Raw genomic sequence first — 18,112 nt, forward strand, 5'->3', positions numbered from 1 at the left:
ACTTTTTAAATCCTTATATTAGTAATTTTAAAGTAATTAGTTTCTTATTAAACTTTATTTTTAAGCATAGTTTTAATTTAAAATTTTTATCGCTTCTTTATTTAGATTGTTTTAATTCTACCGAGTTTTATTAGTATACCAAATTTGTTTAACATTAGAACTTATTTAATTTTAAACTTTTGATTATTAAGTCATTTTATATCTTAAAATTTAAACTGCAGTATAACTTTATTTCAATTTGTATTCATTGCAATCCAGTAGGAAACAATTTCTGACGAGTCCTATTTGAAAGTACTTAAATAAATTTAAACAAAATGAAATGCACTATGTTATATATTTTTAGTAAGTTATGCACCGGAAAAAAGCTGTTCAAATAGAATTAAAAATCGAAATAATTCAAATAATGTACATAAACAATGTTTATTGCAAGTATATCGCCTTAAACAGCCGATTTTGGCGTAAAAAGAAGTTTTAATACTTTACAACTAATATTTTTGACCGAAGACGGATATTAAATTAGCGATATAAAGGATTACAAGTATATTATACCCAAAAACGAAATAAACCAAATAATGTACAATAAACAATCTTAATTGTAAGTACTTCGTCTTAAACAACCACTTTGACGTCAAAAGGAGTTTTAATAGTTTAAAACTAGTGTTTTTATTCGTAAAAGTTTTATAAATTACCATTACGAAATATTATATTAAAATTATAACTAAAAATCGGAATAACTAAAAAAATGTACGATAACTAATGTTTATCACAAGTCTTCCGTTTAAAACAGCCGATTTTGACGTCAAAAAGAGGTTAAAACTTTAAAACTAATATTTTTAACGGAGCAGTTTGTTAAAAAACTTTTACGAAATATTACTATAAAATTATTACAAAAAATCATAATAACTCAAATAATAGACAATTAACAATGTTTATTGCAAATATTTCGTCTTAAACAGCCGATTTAATGTTAAAAGGATTTTAGTACTTTAAAACCAATTTCCCCAACCGAAGAGGTTTATTTAATTACTTTTATGATACATTACAAGAATATTAATACCAAAAATCAAATAATTTCAACTATTGTACGGAAAAAAGGGTTTAAATACAAGTATTTTGTTTAAATCAGCCTTTTATAACATAAATAGTTCTTTTAAAATGTTTTAAGTTTAAATGCAAACCAAAGATGTTTATTAAATTAGCTCTACGAAATATTACAAAAATGTTATAACCAGAATCGAAATATATCAAATAATGTACGATAAACAACGTTTATTGCAAGTATTTCGTCTTAAACAGCCGATTTTAACGTCGAAAGGAGTTTTAATACTTTGAAACTAATATTTTTAAGCGCATAAGTTGATTTAATTAGCAGTGTGTTATATTAAAAGAATATTATTACAAAACAATTCCAATAAAGTATGATAAAAAGGGTTTAATACAAGTATTTTGTTTAAAACAGCCTATTTTAACGTTTATAAAACTTTGAATATGTTTAAAAATACATAACTAACCAAAGACGTTTTTAATTAGCTGTACGAAATATTATAAAAATATTATAACTAAAAATAGAAATAAATCAAATAATGTACGATCAACAATTTTTATTGCAAGTATTTCGTCTTAAATAGCCCATTTTAACGTTAAAAGGAGTTATAATACTTTAAAAATAATTTTCCTAACCAAAGAGGTTTATTCAATTAGCTGTATGATATATTACAAAAATATTAATACAATTTATCTAATTAATCAAAAAGTGTGCGATTAAAAAAGGGTTTAACATAATTATTTTATTAAAACACCCTAATATAACGTCTAAAGTACTTTTAATACGTTTAAAATTAGATTACTAACCAAAGAATTTTATTTTATTAGCTGTTTGAAATATTACAAGAATAATATAACCTATTACAAATTAGGTACGATTAACAATGTTTATTGCAGGAATTTCGTCTTGGACAATCTATTTTGACGTAAAACGGACTTTTAAGACATTAAATCTAATAAAATAACCTTAGACGTTAATCAAATAAGTTTTTCAAAATAGTACAATAATATTGTTACAAAATCATAATAACTCAATTAATGTACGATAAACAATGTTTATTGCAATATATCGTTTAAACAGTTAATATCAACGTCAAAAAAAGTTGTAATACTTTGAAAATAATATTCCTAACCGAAGAGGTTTATTTAAATAGCTGTCTGCTATATTACAAGAATATTAATATTAACAATGAAATTGATTACGATAGTGTGCGATAAAAAAGGTTCTATTACAAGTATTTTGTTTAAAACAGCACATTATAACGTCTATAGTACTTTTAATATGTATAAAGTTAGATTACTAACCAAAAATGTTTAATATATTAGCTCTACGAAAAAATAAAAGAATATTACAAACAAAATAAAAATAAATCAAATAATTCACAACAAACAATGATTATTTATAGTATTTTGTTTAAAGAAGTTGATTTGGATGTCAAAAGGAATTTAAATACTTTAAAACTAATATTTTTAACGGAAGCTGTTTATTAAATTACTTTTACGAAATATTACAATAAAATTATTACGAAAAATCATAATAACTTAAATAATGTACGAAAATTATGTTTATTGGAAGTATTTTGACTTAAACAAACTACTTTGACGTCAAACGGACTCTTAATACTTTAATACTAATATTTTTAACCATAGATGTTTATTAAATATTATTACAAAAATCATACTAACTCAAATATTAAACGATAAACAATGTTTATCGCAAATATTTCGTCTTAAACAGCCGATTTTGACGTCAAAAGGAGTTTAAGTACTTGAAAATTAATCTTTTTGACCGAAAAGGTTTTTTAATTAGTTGTATAATATATTACAAGAATATTCATACCATTATTGAAAATAATTCAAATAGTGTGCGATTAAAAAAGGGTTTAACACAAGTATTTTATTAAAATACCCTATTATAACGTCTAGAGTACTTTTAATATGTTTAAAGTTAGATTACTAACCAAATACGTTTATTTAATAAGCTGTATGAAATATTACAAGAATATTATAACCAAAAATCGAAATAAATCAAAAAAGGTACCATAAACAATAATTATTAGAGGTATTTCGTCTTAAACAACCTATTTTGACGTCAAATAGACTTTTAATACTTTGAAACTAATATTTTTAACCGAAGACATTTATTAAATAACTTTTACAAAGTATAACAATAATATTATTACAAAAATCATAATAACTCAAATAATGAACGATAAACAATGTTTATTGCAAGTATTTCGTTTTAAACAGTTGATATTAACGTCAAAAGCAGTTATAATACTTTAAAACTAAAATTCTTAACCGAAGAGGTTTTTTTAATTAGCTGTATGATATATTACAAGTAAATTAATACCAATTATCAAATTAATACAAATAGAGTACGATAAAAAAGGGTTGATAACAAGTATTTTGTTGAAAACAGCCTATTATAATGTCTATAGAACTTTTTAACAAGTTTAAAGTTAGACTACTAACAAAATATGTTTATTAAACTAGTTGTAAGAAATATTATAAGAGTATTACAATCAATAATCAAAATAAATCAAATAATATACGATAAACAATGTTTATTGCAAGTATTTCGTCTTAAACAAACAATTTTGACGTCAAAGGAGTTTTAATACTTTCAAACTAATATTTTCATCCGAAAACGTTTAATAAATTACCTTTACGAAATATTACTATAATATTATAACAAAAAATCGAAATAACATAAATAATGTACGATAAACAATGTTTATTCCAAGTATTTCGTCTTATAAAGCCTTTTTTGACGTCAAAAGATGTTTTTATACTTTAAAACTAATATTTTTGACCGAAGACGTTTATTTAATAAACTGTACGAAATATTTTAATAATATTATAACCAAAAATTAAATTAACTCAAATAATGTAAGATAAACAATGTTTATTGACAGTATTTTTTTTTCAATAGCCGATTTCAACGTTAAAAGGAGCTTTAATACTTAAAAACTAATATTCCTAACCGAAGAGGTTTATTTAATTAGCTGTATGATATATTACAAGAATCTTAATACCTATAATAAAATTAATTCAAATAGTGTACGATAAAAAGGGTTTAATACGAGTATTTTGTTTAAAACTACATATTATAACACGTTTTTAGTAATTTTAATGTGTTTAAAATTAGATTACTAACAAAAGACGTTTATTGAATTACCTTAACGAAATATTACAACGATATTAATACTAAAAATCTCAATAGTTCAAATAGTGTACGATAAATTATGTTTATCACAAGTATTTTGTCTTAAACAGCCGATTTTGACGTCAAAAGGATTTTTAATACCCAAAAAATAATTTCTAACCGAAGAGGTTTATTTGATTATGTGTATGATGTATTACAAGAATTTTATAACCAATAATCAAAATAATTGAAATAGTAAAGGATAAAAAAGGGTTTAAGTATTAAGTTTAAGAATTAAAACAAGTATTCTGTTTAAATCAGCTAATTATAACGTCTATAGTATTATTATTACGTTTAAAGTTAGATTACTAACAAAAGATATTTATAAGATTAGCTGTACGAAATATTACAAGAAAGTTATAACGTAAAATCGAAATAAATCAAATAATGTACGATAACCAATGTTTGCTGCAAATATTTCGTCTTAAACAGCCGATTTGACGTCAAAAGGAGTTTTATTACTTTAAAACTAATTTTTTTAACCGAAAAATTTTATTAAATTAGCTTTATGAATGTTACATTTATATTATAATCTATCATTAAAATAAATCAAATAATGCATAATAAACAATGTTAATTGCAAGTATTTCGTCTTAAACAGCCTTTTTTGATGTCAAAAGGAGTATTAATACTTTAAAATTAATATTTTAGACCGAAGACATTTATTAAATTAACTGTACGAAATATTTAATGATATTATTACAGAAAATTATAATAGTTCAAATAGTAGACGATAAATAATGTTTATCACAAGTATTTCGTTATAAGTGCCGAATATGACGTCAAAAGGAGTTTTAATATTTTAAAACTAATGTTTTTAACCGAAGACGTTTATTATATTAACTGTACGAAATATTTCAATAATATGATAACTAAAATTTATAATAACTGAAATAATGTACGAATAACAATGTTTATTGCAAGATTTTCGTCTTAGATAGCCGATTTGAGGTTAAAAGGAGTTTTAATACTTCAAAACTAATATTTCTAACCGAAGAGGTTCATTTTTTTAGCTGTATAATATCTTACAAGAAAAGTAATAACAATAGTCAAAATAATTCAAATAATATACGATAAAAAAGGGTTTAATACAAGTGATTTGTTAAAACAGCGTATTATAACGTCTATAGAACATTTTATATGTTTAAAGTTAGATTATTAACAAATAACGTTTATTAAATTAGCTGTACCAAATTTTACTAGAATATTATTACCAAAAATCGAAATAAATCAAATAATATGCGACAATCAATGTTTATTCCAAGTATTTTGTCTTAAACAGCCTTTTTTGACGTCAAAAGGAGTTTTAAAACTTTAAAACTAATGTTTTTGACCGAAAACGTTTATTATATTTACTGTACGAAATATTTCAATAATATTATAACCAAAAACAGAAATAAACCATATAAGGTACGATAAAAAATGTTTATTGCAAGTATTTCGTCTTAAACAAACAATTTTGACGTAAAAAGGAGTTTTAATATTTTAAAACTAGTATTTTTAACCGACGACTTATATTAAATTACTTTTACGAAGTATTACAATAATAATAATACCAAAAATCATAATAACTCATATAATCTACGATAAACACTATTTATTGCGAGTATTTCGTCTTAAACAGACGATATTGACATTAAAAAGAGTATTAATACTTTAAAACTACAAATCTAACCGTATTAGTTTTTTATATTACCTTTACAAAATATTACAATGATATTTTTCAAGAAACTTTTATAACTCAAAAAAATATGTGATAAATAATGTTTATTGCAAGTATTTCGTCTTAAACAGCCTTATTTGACGTCAAAAGGAGTTTTAATACTTTTAAACTAATAGTTTTAACCGAAGACATTTATTAAATTACCTTTACGAAATATTACAAAAATAGTATAACTAAAAATCGTAAAATCTTTATAATGTACCATAAACAATGTTTATTGCAACTATCTCGTCTTGAATAACCGTTTTTAATGTCAAAAGGAGTTTTAATACTTTAAAATTAATAAATCTTTTCGAAGAGGTTTCGTTAAATAGCTGTATGATATATTACAAGAATATTAATACCAATAATCGAAATACTTAGATAGTGCACGATAAAAAAGTGTCTAATACAGTTTTTTGCTTCAAACAGCGTAATATAACGTCTATAGAACTTTTAATATGTTCAAAGTTAGATTACTAACAAAAGACGTTTAATAAATTAGCAGTACGTAATATTACAAGAATATTATGACAAAAAATCGAAATAACATAAATAATGTACGATAAACAATGTTTATTTTAAGTATTTCGTCTTAAACAGCATTTTTTGACGTTAAAAGGAGTATTTATACTTTAAAGCTAATATTTTTGACGAAAGACGTTTATTTAATTAACTGTACGAAATATTAAAATAATATTATAACCAAAAGTTAAAATAACTTAATTAATGTAAGATAAATAATGTTAATTGCCAGGAATTTTCTTTCAATAGTCGATTTTAACGTTAAAAGGAATTTTAATACTTTATAACTAATATTCCTAACCGAAGAGGTTTATTTAATTAGCTGTATGACTTATTACAAGAATCTTAATACCAATAATAAAATTAATTCAAATAGTGTACGATAAAATAGGGTTTAATACAAGTATTTTGTTTAAAACAGCATATTATAACGTCTATAGTATTATTAATTCGTGTAAAGTTAGATTACTAACAAAAGATGTTTTTTAGATTAGCTGTATGAAATTTTACAAGAAAGTTATAACTAAAAATCGATATAAATCTAATAATGTACGATAAACAATGTTTGTTGCAAGTATTTCGTCTTAAACAGTATATTTTGACGGCAAAACGAGTTTTAATACTTTAAAACTATAAACCCTTACCGTATTAGTTTTTTTAAATTAACTGAACGATATATCACAATAATATTAATAGCAAAAATCATAATAACTCCTATAATGTACGATAAACAATGTTTAATGCAACTATTTTGTATTAAACAACCTATTTTGACGTCAAAAGGAGTTTTTCTACTCTCAAACTAATATTTTTAATCGAAACGTTTTTTTAATTACTTTTAAAAATATTACAAGAAGTTATTACCAAAATTCATGCTAACTCAAATATTGTACGAGAAACAATGTTTATTGCGAGTATTTCGTCTTAAACAGCCGTAAATAATGTCAAAAGCAGCTTTAATACTTTGAAACTAATATTCCTACCCGAAGAGGTTTATTTAATTAACTGTATTATTAAATATTACAAGAATATTAATACCAATATTTAAAATAATTCGAATATTGTACGATAAAAAAAGGTTTAGTATAAGTGTTTAGTTTTAAACCGCCTATTATAACGTCAATAGTATTTTTTATATGTTTAAAGTAAGATTATTAACAAAAAACGTTAATTAAATTAGCTCTCAGAAATATTACAAGAATATTGTAGCTATAAATTGAAATATATCAATTAATGTACGATAAACATTACCTATTGCAAGTATTTCGTCTTAAAAAGCCGATTTTACCTAAAAAGTAGTTTTAATACTTTAAAACTAATATTTTTAATCGAAAACGTTTATTAAATTACATTACAAAATATTAAATAATAGTATGACCAAAAATATAAATATCTGAAATAATGTACCATAAACAATGTATATTGCAAGTTTCTCGTCTTAAACAGCCGATTTTGACGTCAAAAGGATTTTTAATACTTAAAAACTTATATTGCTAACCGAAGACGTTTATTTAATTAGCTGTTTGATATATTACAAGAATATTGATAGCAATATACAAAATAATTCAAAAAATGTACGATAAAAAAGGGTTTAATACAAGTATTTTGTTTAAAACAGCCAATTATAACGTCTATAGTATTTTTGATACGTTTAAAGTTAGATTACTAACAAAAGACTTTAAAGTTAGCTGTACGAAATATTAAATAAACATTATAACGAAAAATTGAAATAAATCAAAAAATGTACGATAAACAATGTTTGTCGCAAGTATTTCGTCTTAAACAGCCTATTTTGATGCCAAAAGGAAATCTTTAAAACTAATAATTTTTTACGAAAGACGTTTTTTAATTAACTTTTTAATATATTACAAGAATATTAAAATCAATAATAAAAATAGATCAAATAGTGTACGATAAAAAGGGTTTAATACAAGTAATTTGTGTAAAACAAACGACTTGACGTCAAAAGGAGTTTTAAACTTTAAAACTAATATTTTTGGCCGAAGCTGTTTATTTATTATTTTTACGAAATATTTCAATAATAATTGACTTAAAATTGAAATAATTCAAATAATGTAAGATAAACTATGTTTACTGCCAGGCTTTTGTCTTCAATAGCCGGTTTAAACGTTAAAAAGAGTTTTAATACTTTAAAACTAATAATTTTTTCCAAAAAGCTTTATATAATCAGCTGTAAGATAAACTACTAGAATTTATTTACCATTAACCAAAGTAATTTAAATAGTGTACGCTAAAAAACGGCTTAATACAAGTATTTTGTTTAAAACAGCCGATTATAAGGTCTATAGTACATTTTATAGGTTTAAAGTTAGATTACTAACCAAAGATATTTATCAAATTAGCTGTACGGAATATTCGAAAAATATTAATACCGAAAATCAAATTAATTAAAATAATGTACGATAAACAATGCTTATTGAAAGTATTTCGTCTTAAACAGCCGATTTTGACGTCAAAAAGAGTTTCAATACTTATAAACTAAAATATTTAACTGAAGACGTTTAATAAATTACCTTTAAGAAATAATGCAAGAATGTTATAACGAAAAATAACAATAACTCAAATAATGTACGATAAACAATGTTTTTTGCAATTATTTCGTCTTAAACAGACGATTTTGACTTCAAAAGGAGTTTTAATACTTTAAAACTAATATTTATAACCGGATAAGTTTATCTAATTAGCTGTATGATACATTACAAGAATATTAATACCAATATTTAAAATAATTTAAATAATGTACGATAAAAAAGCGTTTAATACAAGTATTTTGTTTAAAACAGCGTATTATAACATCTATAGTACTTTTAATATGTTTAAAATTAGTTTACTAACAAAAGACATTTTTTAAATTACCTGTACGATATATTACAAGAACATTATAACCGAAAATTGAAATAAATAAAATAATGTAGAATAAACAATGTTTTTTGCAAGTATTTCGTCTTAAACAACTCATTTTGACGTAAAAAGAAGTTTTAATACTTAGAAATTAATTTTTTAACTTAAGAAGTTTATTAAATTATCTTTACGAAATATTAAAATAATATTATTACCAAAAATAATAATAATCTAAATAGTGTACGATAAATAATGTTGAACAAAATTATTTCGTCTTAGACAGCCGATTTTGACGTCTCTAGGTGTTTTAATACTTTAAAACTGATATTCCTAACCGTAGAAGTTTTTTCAGTTACCTTTACGAAATAATATTGTTAATTCTAAAAATCATAAAAATTTTAAAAGTCTACAATAAAAAAGGGTTTAATACAAGTATTTTTTTAAAAAAGGCCTATTATAACATCTATAGAATTTTTAATATGTTTAAAGTTAGATTACTAACGAAATACATTTATTAATATAGCTGTTATTCAAATAATATTATAACCAATAATCGAAATAAATTAATTAATGTACGATAAACAATGTATATTGCAAGAAATTCGTCTAAAATAGCCGATTTTAACGTCAAAAGGAGTTTTAATACTTTGAAACTAATACTTTTAAGCGCAGAACTTTATTAAATTAAATTTACGAAAAATTAAAATAATATTATAACAAAAATTCAAATAGTGTATGATAAAAAGGGTTTAATACAAGTATTATGTCTAAAACAGCCTATTATAACGTATATAAAACTTTAAATATGTTTAAAATTAGATAACTAACCAAAGAATAAATTTTATAAGAATATTATAACGAAAAATCGAAAATAATCAAATGTTATACGATAAACAATGTTTGTTGTAAGTATTTCTTCTTAAACAGGCTTTTTTGACGTTAAATGGATATTTAGTACTTAAAAACTTATAATTTTAACAGAAGACGTTTATTAAATAATTTTTACGAAATATTACAATAATATTATAACCAAAAAATAAAAGTAATCAAAAATGTACGATAAACAATGTTAATTGCAAGTTTTTTGTCTTAAATTGTCGATTTTAATGTTAAAAGGAGTTTTAATACTTTAAAACTAATATTCATAACCGAAGAGGTTGATTTAATTATCAGTGTGTTATATTACAAGAATATTAATACAAGTAAACTAAATAATTCAAATAGTGTATGATATAAAGGGTTTTGTACAAGTATTTTGTTTAAAACAGCCTTTAATAACGACTGTAGTACTTTGGATACGTTTACAGTTAGATGAATAACCAAAGACGTTTTTTAAACTAGCTGTACGAAGTATTATAAGAATATTATAACCAAATATCGAAATAAATCAATTAATATACGATAAACAATGTTTATTGTAAGTATTTCGTCTTAAACAACCTTTTTTGACGTGATCAGGATTTTTAAAACTTTAAAACTGATATTCCCAACCGAAGTAATTTATTTAATTAGCTGTACTATATATTACAAAAATATTAATACCTATAATCAAAATAATTCAAATAGTGTCAATAATAATGAATTTGATACAAGTATTTTGTTTAAAACAGCCTATTATAATGTCTATAATTTTTTTAATATGTTTAAAGGTAGATTACTAATTAAAGACGTTATTAAATTAAGTGTATGAAATATTACAAGAATATTATAACCAAAAATCGAAAAAACTTAAAAAATGTACGATAAACAATGTTAATTGCATGTATTTCGTCTTAAACAACCTATTTTGGCGTCAAAAGAAGTTTTAATACTTTAAAAATAATATTTCTAACCGAAGACGTTTATTAAATTACCTATATGAAATATTATAACAAAATTATCTCCAAAAATCCTAATAACTAAAATAAGTCACGATAAATAATGTTTTATCAAAGTATTTCGTCTTCAATAGCAAATTTTGACGTCCAAAGGAGTTTTAATACTTTAAAACTAATATTTCTAACTGAATAGGTGTATTTAATTAGCTGTATGATATATTACAAGAATATTTATACAAATCATCAAAAAAGTTCAAAAAGTGTACGATAAAGAAGGGTTCAATACTAGTATTTTGTTTAAAACAGCTTATTGTAACGTCTATAGTACTTTTAATATGTTTAAAGGTAGATTACTAACCAACGACGTTTATTAAATTAGCTGTATGAAGTATTACAAAAATATTGTAACCAAAATCGAAATTACTTTAATATAGTACGATAAACAATGTTTATAGCAAGTATTTTGTCTTTTTAAAGCTATTTTGATGTCAAAAGGAGTTTTAATACTTTAAAACTAATATTTTTAACCGAGGACTTTTATTAAATAACTTTTATGAAGTATTACAAAAACATTTTTACAATAAATCGTAATAACTTTAAATAATGTACAATAAACAATACTTTAAAACTAATATTTTTGACCAACACGTGTATTTAATTAACTGTACGAAATATTACAATACAATTATAACCAAAAATTAAAAAAAAAAATCAAATAATGTACGATACACAATGTTTATTGCAAGTATTCTGTATTAAATAGCCGATTTTAATGTTAAAGAGAGTTTTAATACTTTAAAACTAATTTCCCTAACCGAAGAGGTTTATTTAATTAGTTTATAATAAAGCTATTATACTAAATATTACAATAAAATTATTTCAAAAAATCAGAATAACTCAAATAATAAACAATAAACAATGTTTATTGCAAATATTTCGTCTTAAACAGCCGATTTTAATGTTAAAAGGAGTTGAATACTTAAAACCAATTTCCCCAACCGAAGAGGTTTATTTAATTAGTTGTATAATATATTACAAGAATATTAATACCATTAATGAAAATAATTCGAATAGTCTGCGAATAAAAAAGGGTTTGACACAAGTATTTTATTAAAACATCCCTATTATAACCCAAAGAGTACTTTTAATATGTTTAAAGTTAGGTTACTAACTATCGACGTTTATTAAATTAGCTCTATGAAATATTACAATAATATTATTACAAAAATCATATTATTCAAATAATTAACGATAAACAATGTTTATTGCAAATATTACGTCTTAAACAGCCGATTTTGACGTCAAATGGATATATAGTACTTTTAAACTAATATTCCTAACCGAATAGGTTTATTTAATTAGCTTTATGATATATTACAAGAATAATATTACCAAAAATCAAATTAATTCAACTATTGTACGTTTACTACTAACCAAAGATGATTATTAAATTATCTTTACGAAATATTACAAGAATATTATAACCAAAAATCGAAATAAATCTAATAATGAACGATAAACAATGTTTATTGTAGGTATTTTGTCTTAGATAGCTGTTTCTAAAGTTAAAAGGAGTTTTAATACTTAAAACTAATATTTTTAACGAAAAGGTTTATTTAATTAGCTGTATGATATATTACAAGAATATTTCTACCATTAATCAAAATAATTCATATAGTGCGCGATTAAAAAATGGTTTAACATAAGTACTTTATTGAAATACCCTATTATAACGTCTATTGTACTTTAATATGTTTAAAGTTATTTAACAAACCAAAGACGTTCATTGAATAAGCTGACGATATATTACAAGAATATTGTAACCAAAATTCAACATAACTCAAATAATATGATTTAAACAATGTTTATATAGCCGATTCTAACGTCAAACGGAGTTTTAATACTTTAAAACTAATAATTATAACAGAAGACGTTTATTATATATCTTTTTTAAGAAATATTACAATAATATTATTACAAAAACCATAATAACTCAAATAAAGACCGATAAACAATGTTTATTGTAAGTATTTTATTTAAAAATGCTTTTTATAACGTCAAAAATACTTTTAATATGTTTAAAGTTAGATAACTAACCAAAGACGTTTTTTAAATTAGCTGTTAGAGATATTATAAGATTTTTATAACCAAAAATTGAAATAAATTAATGATATACGATAAACTATGTTTATTGTAAATATATTGTCTTAAATTGCCAATTTTTAAATCAAAAGAAGTTTTAATACCTTTAAACTAATTTTTTTCAACCGAAGACGTTTATTACTTTACTTTTACGAAATATTACAATTATAATTTTATTAAAAATCATATTAATTTAAATAGTAAACAATATATAATGTTTATTACAAGTATTTTGTCTTAAACAGTCGATTTTGACGTCAAAACGAGTTTTAATATTATATTATATTAAAACTAATATTTCTAACCGAAGAGGTTTATTAAATTAGCTGTATAATATATTACAAAAAAATGATATCAATAATTAAATCAATTCAAATAGTGTATGATAAATAAGGGTTTAATAAAAGTATTTTGTTTAAAACAGCCTATTCTAACGTCTATAATACTTTTAATATGTTTCAAGTTAGATTACTAACCAAAGAACCTTATTAAATTACTTCTACGAAATATTACAAAAATATTATAACCAAAAATTGAAATAAATCAAATAATGTACGATAAACAATGTTTAATGCAAGTATTTTGTCTTAATTAGCCGATTTTAACATTATAATGAATTTTAATACTTTAAAACTGACATTTCTAACCGAAGAGTTACTTAATTAACAAATATTTCGTTAAGCTAAAAAATTAACAAAAGCTAACGTTAAGCTTAACAAACAGCTAACTAAATTAGCTGTTTGATATTATTACCAATTGTTAATATTAATACCAATAATCAAATGAATTCAAATATTGTACGATAAAAAATGGTTTAATACAAGTATTTCGTTTAAAACAAGCTATTATAACGTCTATAATACTATGTTTAAAGTTAGATTAATAACCAAAGAGGTTTAATAAATTAGCTTTACGAAATAATACAACAATATGATAACTAAAAATCGAAATAATTCAAATAAAGTACGATAAACAATGTTTTTGCAAGTTTTTCGTTTTGAGCAGTCGATTTTAACGTCAAAAGGAGTTTTAATACTTTAAAACTAATATTTTAAACCAAATAAGTTTATTAAATTACCTTTACGAAATACTACAATTATATTATTACTAAAAATCATAATAATTTAAAGAATGCACGATAAAGAATGTGTATTGCATGTATTTCGTCTTAAACAGCCGATTTTGACGTCAAAGAGGTTTAAATACTTTAAAATTATAAAAAGGTTTTAACATTTTAAAACTAACATTTATGACCAAAGACGTGTATTTAATTAATTGTACGAAATAATACACTATTAGTATAACCAAAAATTGAAATTAATCTAATAATGTACGATTAACAATTTATATTGCAAGTAATCGTCTTAAACAGTAGATTTTCACGTCAAAACGATTTTTACTACTTTAAAACAAATATTCCTAACCGAAGACGTTTATTAATAAACTTTTACAAAATATTACAATAATATTATTACAAAAATCATAATAACTCAAATAATGAACGATGAACAATGTTTGTTGCAAGTATTACGTCTTAAACAGTTCAATTTAACGTCAAAAGGAGTTTAAATACTTTGAAACTAATATTTTTGACCGAAGAGGTTTTTTAATTAGTTGTATAATATATTACAAGAATAATAATACCATTATTGAAAATAATCCAAATAGTGTTTGTTTAAAAAAGGGTTTAACACAAGTATTTTAATAAAACTAACTATTACAACGTCACAAAACATTTTAATATGTTTAAAGTTGGATAACTAACCAAAGACGTTTATTTAATTTGGTGTATGAAATATATCAACAATATTATTACAAAAATCATAATAATTAAAATGACGAATGATAAACAATGTTTATTGCAAGTATTTCGTCTTAAACAGTTGATTTTAACGTCAAATGGAGTTAAAATACTTTAAAACTAATTTTCCTAACCGAAGAGGTTTATTAAATTAGCTGTATAATATATTACTAAAAAAAGAATACCAATAATCAAATCAAGTCAATTAGTGTACGATAAAAAAGGGTTTAATAAAAGTATTTCGTTTGAAACAGCCTATTATAACGTCTATAGTACTTTTAATATGTTTAAAGTTAGATTACTAACCAACGACGTAAAATAAATTACTTCTACGAAATATTACAAGTATATTATGTGCTAAAAATCAAAATGATTTAAATAATGTACGATAAACTATGTTTTTTGCAAGTATTTCGTCTTAAACAGCCGATTTTGGAGTAAAAAGAAGTTTTAATATTTTATAACTAATGTTTTTGACCGAAGACGGATATTAAATTAGCGATATGAAATATTACAAGTATATTATACCCAAAAACGAAATAAATCAAATAATGTAAAATAAACAATCTTAATTGCAAGTACTTCATCTTAAACAACCTATTTTGACGTCAAAAGAAGTTTTAATAGTTTGAAACTAATATTTTTATCCGTAAAAGTTTTTTAAATTACCTTTACGAAATATTATATCAAAATTATAACTAAAAATCGGAATAACTAAAAAAATGTACGATAACTAATGTTTATCACAAAGCTTTCGTTTTAAACAGCCGAATTTGACGTCAAAAAAAGGTTAATATTTTAAAACTAATATTTTTAACGGAGCCGTTTATTAAATAACTTTCACGAAATATTACAATAAAATTATTTCAATAAATCATAATAACACAAACAACAAACAATAAACAATTTTTATTGCAAATATTTCGTCTTAAACAGCCGATTTTAATGTTAGAGGAGTTTAATACTTTAAAACCAATTTCCCCGAAGAGGTTTATTTAATTAGTTGTATAATATATTACAAGAATATTAATACCATTCATGAAAGTAATTCGAATAGTCCGGAATAAAAAAGGGTTTGACACAAGTATTTTATTAAAACATCCTATTATAACCGAAAGAGTACTTTTAATATGTTTAAAGTTAGATTACTAACCAACGACGTTTATTAAATTAGCTCTATGAAATATTGCAATAATATTATTACAAAAATCATATTATTCAAATAATTAACGATAAACAATGTTTATTGCGAGTATTACATCTTAAACAGCCCGATTTTGACGTCAAATGGAGTTATAATACTTTTAAACTAATATTCCTAACCGAATAGGTTTAAATAATTAGCTTTATGATATATTACAAGAATATTAATACCAAAAATCAAATTAATTCAACTATTGTACGATAAAAAAGGGTTTAAATACAAGTATTTTGTTTAAACCAGTTTATTATAACGTCAATAGTTCTTTTAAAATGTTTCAAGTTTAAATGCAAACCAAAGATGTTTATTAGATTAGCTCTACGAAATATTACAAGAATATTATAACCAAAAATCGAAATATTTCAAATAATGTACGATAAACAATGTTTATTGCAAGTATTTCGTCTTAAACAGCCGATTTTAACCTCAAAAGGAGTTTTAATACTTTAAAACTAATATTTTTTAGCGCAGAAATTGATTTAATTAGCAGTGTGTATATTACAAGAATATTATTACAAAATAACTCCAATAGTGTATGATAAAAAGTATTTTGTTTAAAACAACCTATTATAACGTTTATAAAACTTTGAATATGTTTAATGTTGGATAACTAATCAAAGACGTTTTTTAAATTAGCTTTACGAAATATTATAAAAATATTATAATTGAAAATTAAAATAAATCAAATAATGTACGATTAACAATTTTTATTGCAAGTGTTTCGTCTTAAATAGCCCATTTAAACGTTAAAAGGAGTTGTAATACTTTAAAATTAATTTTCCTAACCGAAGAGGTTTATTTAATTAGCTGTATGATATATTACAAAAATATTAATACAATTTATCTAAATAATCAAAAAGTGTGCGATTAAAAAAGGGTTTAACATAATTATTTTATTAAAACACCCTAATATAACGTCTAAAGTACTTTTAATACGTTTGAAATTAGATTACTATCCAAAGACTTTTATTTTATTAGCTGTTTGAAATATTACAAGAATGTTATAACCAAAAATTGAAATAAATCAAATTAGGTACGATTAACAATGTTTATTGCCGGTATTTCGTCTTGAACAATCTATTTTGACGTCAAACGGACTTTTAAGACATTAGAACTAATATAATAACCTAAGACGTTAATCAAATAAGTTTTTCAAAATAGTACAATAATATTGTTACAAAATCATAAAAACTCAATTAATGTACGATAAACAATGTTTATTGCAAGTATATCGTTTAAACAGTTAATTCCAACGTCAAAAAAATGTAATACTTTAAAACTAATATTCCTAACCGAAGAGGTTTATTTAATTAGCTGTATGATATATTACAAGAATATTAATAATAACAATCAAATTGATCCCGATAGTGTACGATAAAAAAGGGTCTATTACAAGTGTTTTGTTTTTAACAGCCTAATATAACGTCTATAGTACTTTTAATATGTGTAAAGTTAGATTACTAACCAAAGACGTTTAATTAATTAGCTCTACGAAAAAATAAAAGAATATTACAAACTAAAATAAAAATAAATCAAATAATTCACAATAAACAATGTTTATTTCTAGTATTTTGTTTAAGAGTCGATTTTGACGTCAAAAGGAATTTAAATACTTTAAACCTAATATTTTTGACCGAAAGGTTTTTTAATTAGTTGTATAGTTTGTTACAAGAATATTAATACCACTATTGAATATAATTCAAATAGTGTGCGATTAAAAAAGAGTTTAACACGAGTATTTTATTGAAATACCCTATTATAACGTCTAGAGTAATTTTAATATGTTTAAGGTTAGATTACTATCCAAAGA

Source organism: Thalia democratica, chromosome 8, assembly GCF_965202585.1.
Source record: "Thalia democratica chromosome 8, ktThaDemo2.hap1.1, whole genome shotgun sequence".
NCBI lineage: Eukaryota > Metazoa > Chordata > Thaliacea > Salpida > Salpidae > Thalia > Thalia democratica.